Here is a 12,058-nt window from a genome sequence, read left to right on the forward strand (position 1 = left end):
CACACACACACACACACACACACACACACACACACACACACACACACACACCCCACACCACACACACACACACACACACACACCCCACACACCACACACACACCCCACATGCACACACACACACACACCCACACCCCACACAAACACACACACCCACACACACACACCCACACCCAAATATTTGAGGTGTGTCCTTAAAAACGTATACTTTCTGGATGATTTAAATATTGACTGGCTTTCATCAGGCTGCCCAATCAAGAGAAAGCTTCAAACTGTAACTAGTGCCTGCAACCTGGTTCAGGTTATCAGTCAACCTACCAGGGTAGTTACAAACAGCACAGGAATTAAATCATCAACATATATATTACATTTTAGTCATTTAGCAGACGCTCTTATCCAGAGCGACTTACAGTTAGTGAATACATATATATATATTTTTTATACTGGCCCCCCGTGGGAATCGAACCCACAACCCTGGCGTTGCAAACGCCATGCTCTATCAACTGAGCTACATCCCTGCCGGCCATTCCCTCCCCTACCCTGGACGACGCTGGGCCAATTGTGCGCCGCCCATGAGTCTCCCGGTCGCGGCCGGCTGCGACAGAGCCTGGATTCGAACCAGGATCTCTAGTGGCACAGTTAGCATTGCGATGCGGCGCCTTAGACCACTGCGCCACTATCTTAACTAAAGCTGCAGAAATTTGTTTGAAAGCAGTATCCAAATCCATCGAATGTAGTGATCACAATATAGTAGCCATATCTAGGAAAACCAAAGTTTGGGCCTAATATAGTGTATAAGAGGTCATACAATAAGTTTTGTAGTGATTCCGATGTTGTTGATGTGAAGAATATATGTTGGTCCGTGGTGTGTAATGAGGAGCTACCAGACGCTGCACTTGACACATTTATGAAATTGCTTATTCCAGTTACTAATAAGCATGCACTCATTAAGAAAATGACTGTAAAAACAGTTAAATCCCAGTGGATTGATGAGGAATAGAAAATTGTATGGTTGAGAGGGATGAGGCAAAAGAGATGGCAAATACGTCTGGCTGCACGACCGATTGGCAAACGTACTGCAAATTGAGAAATCATGTGACTAAACTGAATAAAAAGAAGAAACTACACTATGAAACAAAGATATATTACATAAAGAATTATAGTAAAAAGCTTTGGAGCACCTTCAATGACATTTAGGGTAAAAAGGCAAACTCAGCTCCATCATTCATTGAATCAGATGGCTCATTCATCACAAAACTCACTGATATTGCCAACTACTTTAATGATTTTTTCATTGGCAAGATTAGCAAACTTAGGCATGACATGCCAGCAACAAACACTGACACTACACGTCCAAGTATATCTGACCAAATTATGAAAGACAAGCGTTGCAATTTTGAATTCCGTAAAGTAAGTGTGGAAGAGGTGAAAAAATTATTGTTGTCTATCAACAATGACAAGCCACCGGGGTCTGATAACTTGGATGGAAAATTACTGAGGATAATAGCGGACGATATTGCCACTCCTATTTGCCATATCTTCAATTTAAGCCTAAGGCTTTACACCCCCTGCTATATTGTGGATAAAGAGTTACTTGTCTAACAGAACACAGAGGGTGTTCTTTAATGGAAGCCTCTCAAACATAATCCAGGTAGAATCAGGAAGCTTCAAGTTCCTTGGCGTACACATCACTGACAAACTGAAATGGTCCACCCACGCAGACAGTGTGGTGAAGAAGGCGCAACAGAACCTCTTCAACCTCAGGAGGCTGAAGAAATGTGGCTTGGCACCTAAAACCCTCACAAACTTTTACAGATGCACAATTGAGAGCATCCTGTCGGGCTGTATCACCACCTGGTACGGCAACTGCACCGCCCGCAACCGCAGGGCTCTCCAGAGGGTGGTGCAGTCTACCAAACGCATTATCGGGGTAAAACTACCTGCCCTCCAAGACACCTACAGCACCCGATGTCCAGAACAGACACATACAGCTCCCGAAGTCCAGAACAGACTATGGGAGGCGCACAGTACTACATAGAGCCATGACTACATGGAACTCTATTCCAGATCAAGTAACTGATTCAAGAAGTAGAATCAGATTTTAAAAAGCAGATACACCTTATGGAACAGCGGGGACTGTGAAGGAACACAAACATAGGCACAGACACATGCATACACACACACGATAACATACGCACTATACACACGTACACATGGATTTTGTGTTGTAGACACAGTGATGGAAAAAAGTATTTCATCCCCTGCTGATTTTGTACGTTTGCCCACTGACAAAGAAATTATCAGTCTATAATTTTTAATGGTAGGTTTATTTGAACAACAAAAATCCAGAAAAACGCATGTCAAAAATGTTATAAATTGATTTGCATTTTAATGAGGGAAATAAGTATTTGACCCCTCTGCAAAACATTACTTAGGACTTGGTGGCAAAACCCTTGTTGGCAATCACAGAGGTCAGACGTTTCTTGTAGTTGGCCACCAGGTTTGCACACATCTCAGGAGGGATTTTGTCCCACTCCTCTTTGCAGATCTTCTCCAAGTCATTAAGGTTTCGAGGCTGACGTTTGGCAACTCGAACCTTCAGCTCCCTCCACATATTTTCTATGGGATAAAGGTCTGGAGACTGGCTAGGCCACTCCAGGACCTTAATGTGCTTCTTCTTGAGCCACTCCTTTGTTGCCTTGGCCGTGTGTTTTGGGTCATTGTCATGCTGGAATACCCATCCATGACCCATTTTCAATACCCTGGCTGAGGGAAGGAGGTTCTCACCCAAGATTTGACGGTACATGGCCCCCTCCATCGTCCCTTTGATGTGGTGATGTTGTCCTGTCCCCTTAGCAGAAAAACACCCCCAAAGCATAATGTTTCCACCTCCATGTTTGACAGTGGGGATGGTGTTCTTGGGGTCATAGGCAGCATTCTTTTTCCTCCAAACACGGCGAGTTGAGTTGATGCCAAAGAGCTCCATTTTGGTCTCATCTGACCACAACACTTTCACCCAGTTCTCCTCGGAATCATTCAGATGTTCATTGGCAAACTTCAGACGGGCATGTATATGTGCTTTCTTAAGCAGGGGGACCTTGCGGGCGCTGCAAGATTTCAGTCCTACCAATTGTTTTCTTGGTGACTATGGTCACAGCTGCCTTGAGATAATTGACAAGATCCTCCCGTGTAGTTCTGGGCTGATTCCTCACTGTTCTCATGATCATTGCAACTCCACGAGGTGAGATCTTGCATGGAGCCCCAGGCCGAGGGAGATTGACAGTTCTTTTGTGTTTCTTCCATTTACGAATAATCGCACCAACTGTTGTCACCTTCTCACCAAGCTGCTTGGCGATGGTCTTGTAGCCCATTCCAGCCTTGTGTAGGTCTACAATCTTGTCCCTGACATCCTTGGAGAGCTCTTTGGTCTTGGCCATGGTGGAGAGTTTGGAATCTGATTGATTGATTGCTTCTGTGGACAGGTGTCTTTTATACAGGTAACAAGCTGAGATTAGGAGCACTCCCTTTAAGAGTGTGCTCCTAATCTCAGCTCGTTACCTGTATAAAAGACACCTGGGAGCCAGAAATCTTTCTGATTGAGAGGGGGTCAAATACTTATTTCCCTCATTAAAATGCAAATCAATTTATAACATTTTCGACATGCGTTTTTCTGGATTTTTTGTTGTTATTCTGTCTCTTACTGTTCAAAGAAACCTACCATTCAAATTATAGACTGATAATTTATTTGTCAGTGGGCAAACGTACAAAATCAGCAGGGGATCAAATACTTTTTTCCTTCACTGTAGAAAGGTGTGTGCATTTCCAAATCATGTCCAATCAATTGAATTTACCACAGGTGGACTCCAATGAAGTTGTAGAAACATTTCAATGATGATCAATGGAAATAGGATACACCTGAGCTCAATTTCGAGTCTCATAGCAAAGGGTCTGAATACTTATGTAAATAAGGTATTTCAGTTTTCTTTTTATACATTCGCAAGCATTTCTAAAAACCTGTTTTTGCTTTGTCATTATGGGGTATTGTGTGTAGATTGATGAGGATGTTTTTTATTTAATACATTTTAGAATAAGGCTGTAACGTAACAAAATGTGGAAAAAGGGAAGGGGTCTGATCCTGTTTGAACAAATACTACACAAATGACTCAAGAGGGAGCCAGAGATCAAGATAACCCGAAGAGAAAAACCTGATCATCAAGTTGCCGGTAATAGGCCACACGAGGAGTCGGCAACCTTTCTCATATTGAATGCCAATTTATCTTACCACTTCTACCGATCTGTGTGCCAGTTATGGTTTTCATATGCACATTTTCGTGAAACAGTTTCATTTAATTTATAATAGCGTCTTCATATCTCAAAATCATTGTCATGTGGTTCATCAAAATTATATCCAAATCTAAATGAAAATGATACAAACCTAAAAAGTAACTTCTATTGCCATTGCCAACTATGTAAAAATAGCCTACATAAAACCAACAAATAAAAATATTGCAGCCTGCAGGTAGAAAATATCCTGATAAAAATAAATATCCTATGAATCACATTGGCTTCGCATGGCCTGTCTGCAACAAACTTGAAACATTGTATCAACTATCTAGCTATTTTTTTTTATTTTGGGATAAGAGCTCATCAGGTACAGTGGCTTGCGAAAGTATTCACCCCTCTTGGCATTTTTCCTATTTTGTTGCCTTACAACCTGGAATTAAAATGGATTTTTTTGGGGTTTGTATCATTTGATTTACACAACATGCCTACCACTTTGAAGATGCAAAATATTTTTTATTATGAAACAAACAAGAAATAAGACAAAACAACTGAAAACTTGAGCATGCATAACTATCCCCCCCCCCCAAGTGAATACTTTGTAGAGCCACCTTTTGCAGCAATTACAGCTGCAAGTCTCTTGGGATATGTCTCTATAAGCTTGGCACATCTAGCCACTGGGATTTTTGCCCATTCTTCAAGGCAAATATGCACCAGCTCCTTCAAGTTGGATGGGTTCCGCTGGTGTACAGCAATCTTTAAGTCATACCACAGATTCTATATTGGATTGAGGTCTGGGCTTTGACTAGACCATTCCAATACATTTAAATGTTTCCCCTTAAACCACTCAAGTGTTGCTTTAGCAATATGCTTAGGGTCATTGTCCTGCTGGAAAGTGAACCTCCGTCCCAGTCTCAAATCTCTGGAAGACTGAAACAGGTTTCCCTCAAGAATTTCCCTGTATTTAGCGCCATTCATCATTCCTTCAATTCTGACCAGTTTCCCAGTCCCTGCCGATGAAAAACATCCCCACAGCATGATGCTGCCACCACCATGCTTCATTCTGAGGATGGTGTTCTCAGGGTGATGAGAGGTGTTGGGTTTGTGCCAGACATTTTATTTGATGGCCAAAAAAGCTCAATTTTTGTCTCATCTGACCTCATCTGACGTGTTTGCTTATTTTTTTCTTTAAGCAATGGCTTTTTTCTGGCCACTCTTCCGTAAAGCCCAGCTCTGTGTAGTGTTCGGCTTAAAGTGGTCCTATGGACAGATACTCCAATCTCCGCTGTAGAGCTTTGTAGCTCCTTCAGGGTTATCTTTGGTCTCTTTGTTGCCTCTCTGATTAATGCCCTCCTTCCCTGGTCCATGATTTTTAGTGGGCGGCCCTTTCTTGGCAGGTTTGTTGTGGTGCCATATTCTTTCCATGTTTTAATAATGGAATTAATGGTGGTCTGTGGGATGTTCAAATTTTCAGATATTTTTTTATAACCCAACCCTGATCTGTACTTTACATTTACATTTTAGATTTTTGTCATTTAGCAGACGCTCTTATCCAGAGCGACTTACAAATTGGTGCATTCACCTTATGATAGCCAGTGGGACAACCACTTTACAATATGTTTTTTTTTTTTTTGGGTGGGGTAAGGGGGGGTAGAATGATTACTTTATCCTATCCCAGGTATTCCTTAAAGAGGTGGGGTTTCAAGTGTCTCCGGAAGGTGGTGAGTGACTCCGCTGTCCTGGCGTCATGAGGGAGCTTGTTCCACCATTGGGGTGCCAGAGCAGCGAACGGTTTTGACTGGGTTGAGCGGGAACTGTGCTTCCACAGAGGTAGGGGGGCCAGCAGGCCAGAGGTGGATGAACGCAATGCCCTCGTTTGGGTGTAGGGACTGATCAGAGCCTGAAGGTGCGGAGGTGCCGTTCCCCTCACAGCTCCATAGGCAAGCACCATGGTCTTGTAGCAGATGCAAGCTTCAACTGGAAGCCAGTGGAGTGTGCGGAGGAGTGGGGTGACGTGAGAGAACTTGGGAAGGTTGAACACCAGACGGGCTGCGGCGTTCTGGATGAGTTGTAGGGGTTTAATGGCACAGGCAGGGAGCCCAGCCAACAGTGAGTTGCAGTAATCCAGACGGGAGATGACAAGTGCCTGGATTAGGACCTGTGCCGCTTCCTGTGTAATGCAGGGTCGTACTCTGCGAATGTTGTAGAGCATGAACCTACAGGATCGGGTCACCGCCTTGATGTTAGCAGAGAACGACAGGGTGTTGTCCAGGGTCACGCCAAGGCTCTTTGCACTCTGGGAGGAGGACACAACGGAGTTGTCAACCGTGATGGCGAGATCATGGAACGGGCAGTCCTTCCCCGGGAGGATGAGCAGCTCCGTCTTGCCGAGGTTCAGCTTGAGGTGTGTATATATACTGAGATCATGTGACAGATCATGTGACACTTAGATTGCACACAGGTGGACTTTATTTAACTAATTATGTGACCTCTGAAGGTAATTGGTTGCACCAGATCTTATTTAGGGGCTTCATAGGAAAGGGGGTGAATACATATGCACGCACCACTTTTCAGTTATTTATTTTTCATAATTTTTTTAAACAAGTTATTTTTTTCATTTCACTTCACCAATTTGGACTATTTTGTGTATGTCCATTACATGAAATCCAAATAAAAATCAATTTTAATTACAGGTTGTAATGCAACAAAATAGGAAAAACGTCAAGGGGGATGAATACTTTTGCAAAGCACTGTAAGCCTATTTTATGACGTTTCCACTGGATCAGTCCCCGTCATAGGATGCCACCTTTCCAACAAGTCAGTTCATTGAATTTCTGCTCTGCTAGAGCTGCCCCGGTCAACTGTAAGTGCTGTTATTGTGAAGTGGAAACGTCTAGAAGCAACAACGACTCAGCCGCGAATTGGTTGGCCACACAAGCTCACAGAACGGGACTGCCAAGTGATGAAGCGCGTAGTGTGTAATAATCGTCTGTCCTCGGTTGCAACACTCACTACTGAGTTCCAAACTGCCTCTGGAAGCAACGTCAGCACAATAACTGTTCGTCGGGAGCTTCATGAACTGGGTTTCCATGGCCGAGCAGCGGCACACAAGCCTGAGATCACCATGCGCAATGCCAAGCGTCGGCTGGAGTGGTGTAAAGCTCGCCGCCATTGGACTCTGGAGCAGTGGAAACGCAATCTCTGGAGCGATGAATCACGCTTCACCATCTGGCAGTCCAACGGATGAATCTGGGTTTAACGGATGCCAGGAGAACGCTACCTGCCCCAATGCATTGTGCCAACTGGTAGTCCCCTGTAGCTCAGTTGGTAGAGCATGGTGCTTGCAACGCCAGGGTTGTTGGTTAGTTTTCCACGGAGGGCCAGTATGAAAAATGTATGCACTCACTAACTGTAAGTCGCTCTGCATAAGAGCGTCTGCTAAATGACTAAAAATGTAAATGTAATTATTTAATTTTTTTAATCAGAGCATGATATTTTTCCCTTTCACGCTGAGTGGTTATTGAAAGGGACAAAGCTGGAAAGATTTTTCAAATACATTGAGGAACTATTGTCGTTATCAATGGATGTAAAAACAGACTTAATTTCCTTGCTGTTTGAGGTGAAGAAAACATTACTTTGAGAAACTGGTGGTGCATTAAGCCAATCAGAAATACTATCAGATTCCCAAACGGGCACATTTGTATGCCTCCATTAGCGCGCAGGCCAGGTAGCCTATAGGACTACTTCAATGCATGCGTGTCCTTACTCAACATTACCAGCAGCGCTCCAAACAAAATAATAACAATGCCTAAATTGACAAAACTGGTAAATGGAATGAAATAAACCAAGACAAAGTGTAGCCTAGGTTGTACACTCTGCAAACAAAGTAATTTTGGACTGACAAATGTAGTTGATAGTTTCAAATACATGCAACTTATAAGTTACATATCACAAAATTGAAATATTTTGCACATCAGAGCAACCTTGAGGAATTCCTGTTTGAGTCAGAAAAAGATATTCATATGATAGGTGAGATATATAAACCCTTGCAGAGAGCCGATCCAACTGACAATCTCTTAGAATTTTGTAAAAACTATTGGAACAAAGACTTAAAAAGAACTGATGTGTCACGCCCTGGCTCTGGCGACTCTAGTATGTTGAGCCAGAGTGTGAGTTTTCATTTGTTTTTCGTTTCTAGTTGTTGCATTTCTATGTTGGCCAGAATGGTTCTCAATCAGAGGCAACGAGTGTCAGCTGTTGCTGGTTGTCTCTGATTGGGAACCATATTTAGACAGCCTGTTTTCCCACAGTGGTTGTGGGATCTTGTTCCAGTGTGGTTTGTGTTAGACCGAGGACGTCACGTTATCGTTTGTTGTTTTGTTCGTGTTATCATCATTATTTAATAAATATGTTCACTTTTCACGCTGCGCCTTGGTCATCTGTACCCGACGATCGTGACATGATGTTGGCACAAGATGGAGGGAATGTTAGAGCATAAGTAACAAAATTACAGTCATCAAAAATGTACGCTTAATCCAGTATAAACTAATGTATAGAATGTATTATACAAGAGACAAAATTCACAAATTCTACAGCACAACGGCAGAGTCATGTCTCAAGTGTAAAACTAACAATGATTCAATAATTTATGCCTTCTGGGAATGTTATGAAATCCAAAAGTTATGAAATATGAAAGCGGAGATAGAAAATTGGCTGTCAGAAGTATTACAATGTAAACTTACTTTTAATCCATCTGTTTGCATATTTCAAGACATGACATATGGAGGTGTAGTGAGGTAAATGTAAAATGTTAGCAGGGTGGAGGTTAGGGTTAGACAGGGTGGAGGTTAGGGTTAGACAGGGTGGAGGTTAGACAGGGTGGAGGTTAGGGTTAGACAGGGTGGAGGTTAGGGTTAGACAGGGTGGAGGTTAGGGTTAGACAGGGTGGAGGTTAGGGTTAGACAGGGTGGAGGTTAGACAGGGTGGAGGTTAGACAGGGTGGAGGTTAGTGTTAGACAGGGTGGAGGTTAGGGTTAGACAGGGTGGAGGTTAGGGTTAGACAGGGTGGAGGTTAGGGTTAGACAGGGTGGAGGTTAGGGTTAGACAGGGTGGAGGTTAGTGTTAGACAGGGTGGAGGTTAGGGTTAGACAGGGTGGAGGTTAGTGTTAGCAGGGTGGAGGTTAGGGTTAGACAGGGTGGAGGTTAGGGTTAGACAGGGTGGAGGTTAGGGTTAGACAGGGTGGAGGTTAGTGTTAGACAGGGTGGAGGTTAGGGTTAGACAGGGTGGAGGTTAGGGTTAAACAGGGTGGAGGTTAGGGTTAGACAGGGTGGAGGTTAGGGTTAGACAGGGTGGAGGTTAGGGTTAGACAGGGTGGAGGTTAGGGTTAGACAGGGTGGAGGTTAGGGTTAGACAGGGTGGAGGTTAGGGTTAGACAGGGTGGAGGTTAGGGTTAGACAGGGTGGAGGTTAGGGTTAGACAGGGTGGAGGTTAGGGTTAGACAGGGTGGAGGTTAGGGTTAGACAGGGTGGAGGTTAGGGTTAGACAGGGTGGAGGTTAGACAGGGTGGAGGTTAGGGTTAGACAGGGTGGAGGTTAGGGTTAGACAGGGTGGAGGTTAGGGTTAGACAGGGTGGAGGTTAGTGTTAGACAGGGTGGAGGTTAGGGTTAGACAGGGTGGAGGTTAGGGTTAGACAGGGTGGAGGTTAGGGTTAGACAGGGTGGAGGTTAGGGTTAGACAGGGTGGAGGTTAGGGTTAGACAGGGTGGAGGTTAGACAGGGTGGAGGTTAGGGTTAGACAGGGTGGAGGTTAGGGTTAGACAGGGTGGAGGTTAGGGTTAGACAGGGTGGAGGTTAGTGTTAGACAGGGTGGAGGTTAGGGTTAGACAGGGTGGAGGTTAGTGTTAGACAGGGTGGAGGTTAGTGTTAGACAGGGTGGAGGTTAGGGTTAGACAGGGTGGAGGTTAGGGTTAGACAGGGTGGAGGTTAGACAGGGTGGAGGTTAGGGTTAGACAGGGTGGAGGTTAGGGTTAGACAGGGTGGAGGTTAGGGTTAGACAGGGTGGAGGTTAGGGTTAGACAGGGTGGAGGTTAGGGTTAGACAGGGTGGAGGTTAGACAGGGTGGAGGTTAGGGTTAGACAGGGTGGAGGTTAGACAGGGTGGAGGTTAGACAGGGTGGAGGTTAGGGTTAGACAGGGTGGAGGTTAGTGTTAGACAGGGTGGAGGTTAGGGTTAGACAGGGTGGAGGTTAGACAGGGTGGAGGTTAGACAGGGTGGAGGTTAGTGTTAGCAGGGTGGAGGTTAGGGTTAGACAGGGTGGAGGTTAGACAGGGTGGAGGTTAGGGTTAGACAGGGTGGAGGTTAGACAGGGTGGAGGTTAGGGTTAGACAGGGTGGAGGTTAGGGTTAAACAGGGTGGAGGTTAGACAGGGTGGAGGTTAGGGTTAGACAGGGTGGAGGTTAGTGTTAGACAGGGTGGAGGTTAGGGTTAGACAGGGTGGAGGTTAGGGTTAGACAGGGTGGAGGTTAGACAGGGTGGAGGTTAGTGTTAGACAGGGTGGAGGTTAGTGTTAGACAGGGTGGAGGTTAGACAGGGTGGAGGTTAGGGTTAGACAGGGTGGAGGTTAGGGTTAGACAGGGTGGAGGTTAGGGTTAGACAGGGTGGAGGTTAGACAGGGTGGAGGTTAGGGTTAGACAGGGTGGAGGTTAGACAGGGTGGAGGTTAGTGTTAGACAGGGTGGAGGTTAGGGTTAGACAGGGTGGAGGTTAGACAGGGTGGAGGTTAGGGTTAGACAGGGTGGAGGTTAGGGTTAGACAGGGTGGAGGTTAGGGTTAGACAGGGTGGAGGTTAGACAGGGTGGAGGTTAGTGTTAGACAGGGTGGAGGTTAGTATTAGACAGGGTGGAGGTTAGGGTTAGACAGGGTGGAGGTTAGTGTTAGACAGGGTGGAGGTTAGGGTTAGACAGGGTGGAGGTTAGTGTTAGACAGGGTGGAGGTTAGGGTTAGACAGGGTGGAGGTTAGTGTTAGACAGGGTGGAGGTTAGGGTTAGACAGGGTGGAGGTTAGGGTTAGACAGGGTGGAGGTTAGGGTTAGACAGGGTGGAGGTTAGGGTTAGACAGGGTGGAGGTTAGGGTTAGACAGGGTGGAGGTTAGGGTTAGACAGGGTGGAGGTTAGGGTTAGACAGGGTGGAGGTTAGGGTTAGACAGGGTGGAGGTTAGTGTTAGACAGGGTGGAGGTTAGGGTTAGACAGGGTGGAGGTTAGACAGGGTGGAGGTTAGACAGGGTGGAGGTTAGTGTTAGACAGGGTGGAGGTTAGGGTTAGACAGGGTGGAGGTTAGGGTTAGACAGGGTGGAGGTTAGACAGGGTGGAGGTTAGTGTTAGACAGGGTGGAGGTTAGGGTTAGACAGGGTGGAGGTTAGGGTTAGACAGGGTGGAGGTTAGACAGGGTGGAGGTTAGGGTTAGACAGGGTGGAGGTTAGGGTTAGACAGGGTGGAGGTTAGGGTTAGACAGGGTGGAGGTTAGACAGGGTGGAGGTTAGGGTTAGACAGGGTGGAGGTTAGTATTAGACAGGGTGGAGGTTAGGGTTAGACAGGGTGGAGGTTAGGGTTAGACAGGGTGGAGGTTAGTGTTAGACAGGGTGGAGGTTAGGGTTAGACAGGGTGGAGGTTAGTGTTAGACAGGGTGGAGGTTAGACAGGGTGGAGGTTAGACAGGGTGGAGGTTAGACAGGGTGGAGGTTAGACAGGGTGGAGGTTAGGGTTAGACAGGGTGGAGGTTAG

General features: G+C 45.5%; 1 long non-coding RNA gene across 1 annotated transcript in view; it reads left to right on the forward strand.

Moving 5' to 3' along the window:
• Positions 1-12,058, forward strand: part of LOC311144220 — a 91,280-nt gene that overhangs the window by 34,820 nt on the left and 44,402 nt on the right. The gene's annotated exons all lie outside the window — the stretch shown is intronic.

This window comes from Coregonus lavaretus, assembly GCF_964263955.1.
Source record: "Coregonus lavaretus genome assembly, chromosome: 17".
NCBI lineage: Eukaryota > Metazoa > Chordata > Actinopteri > Salmoniformes > Salmonidae > Coregonus > Coregonus lavaretus.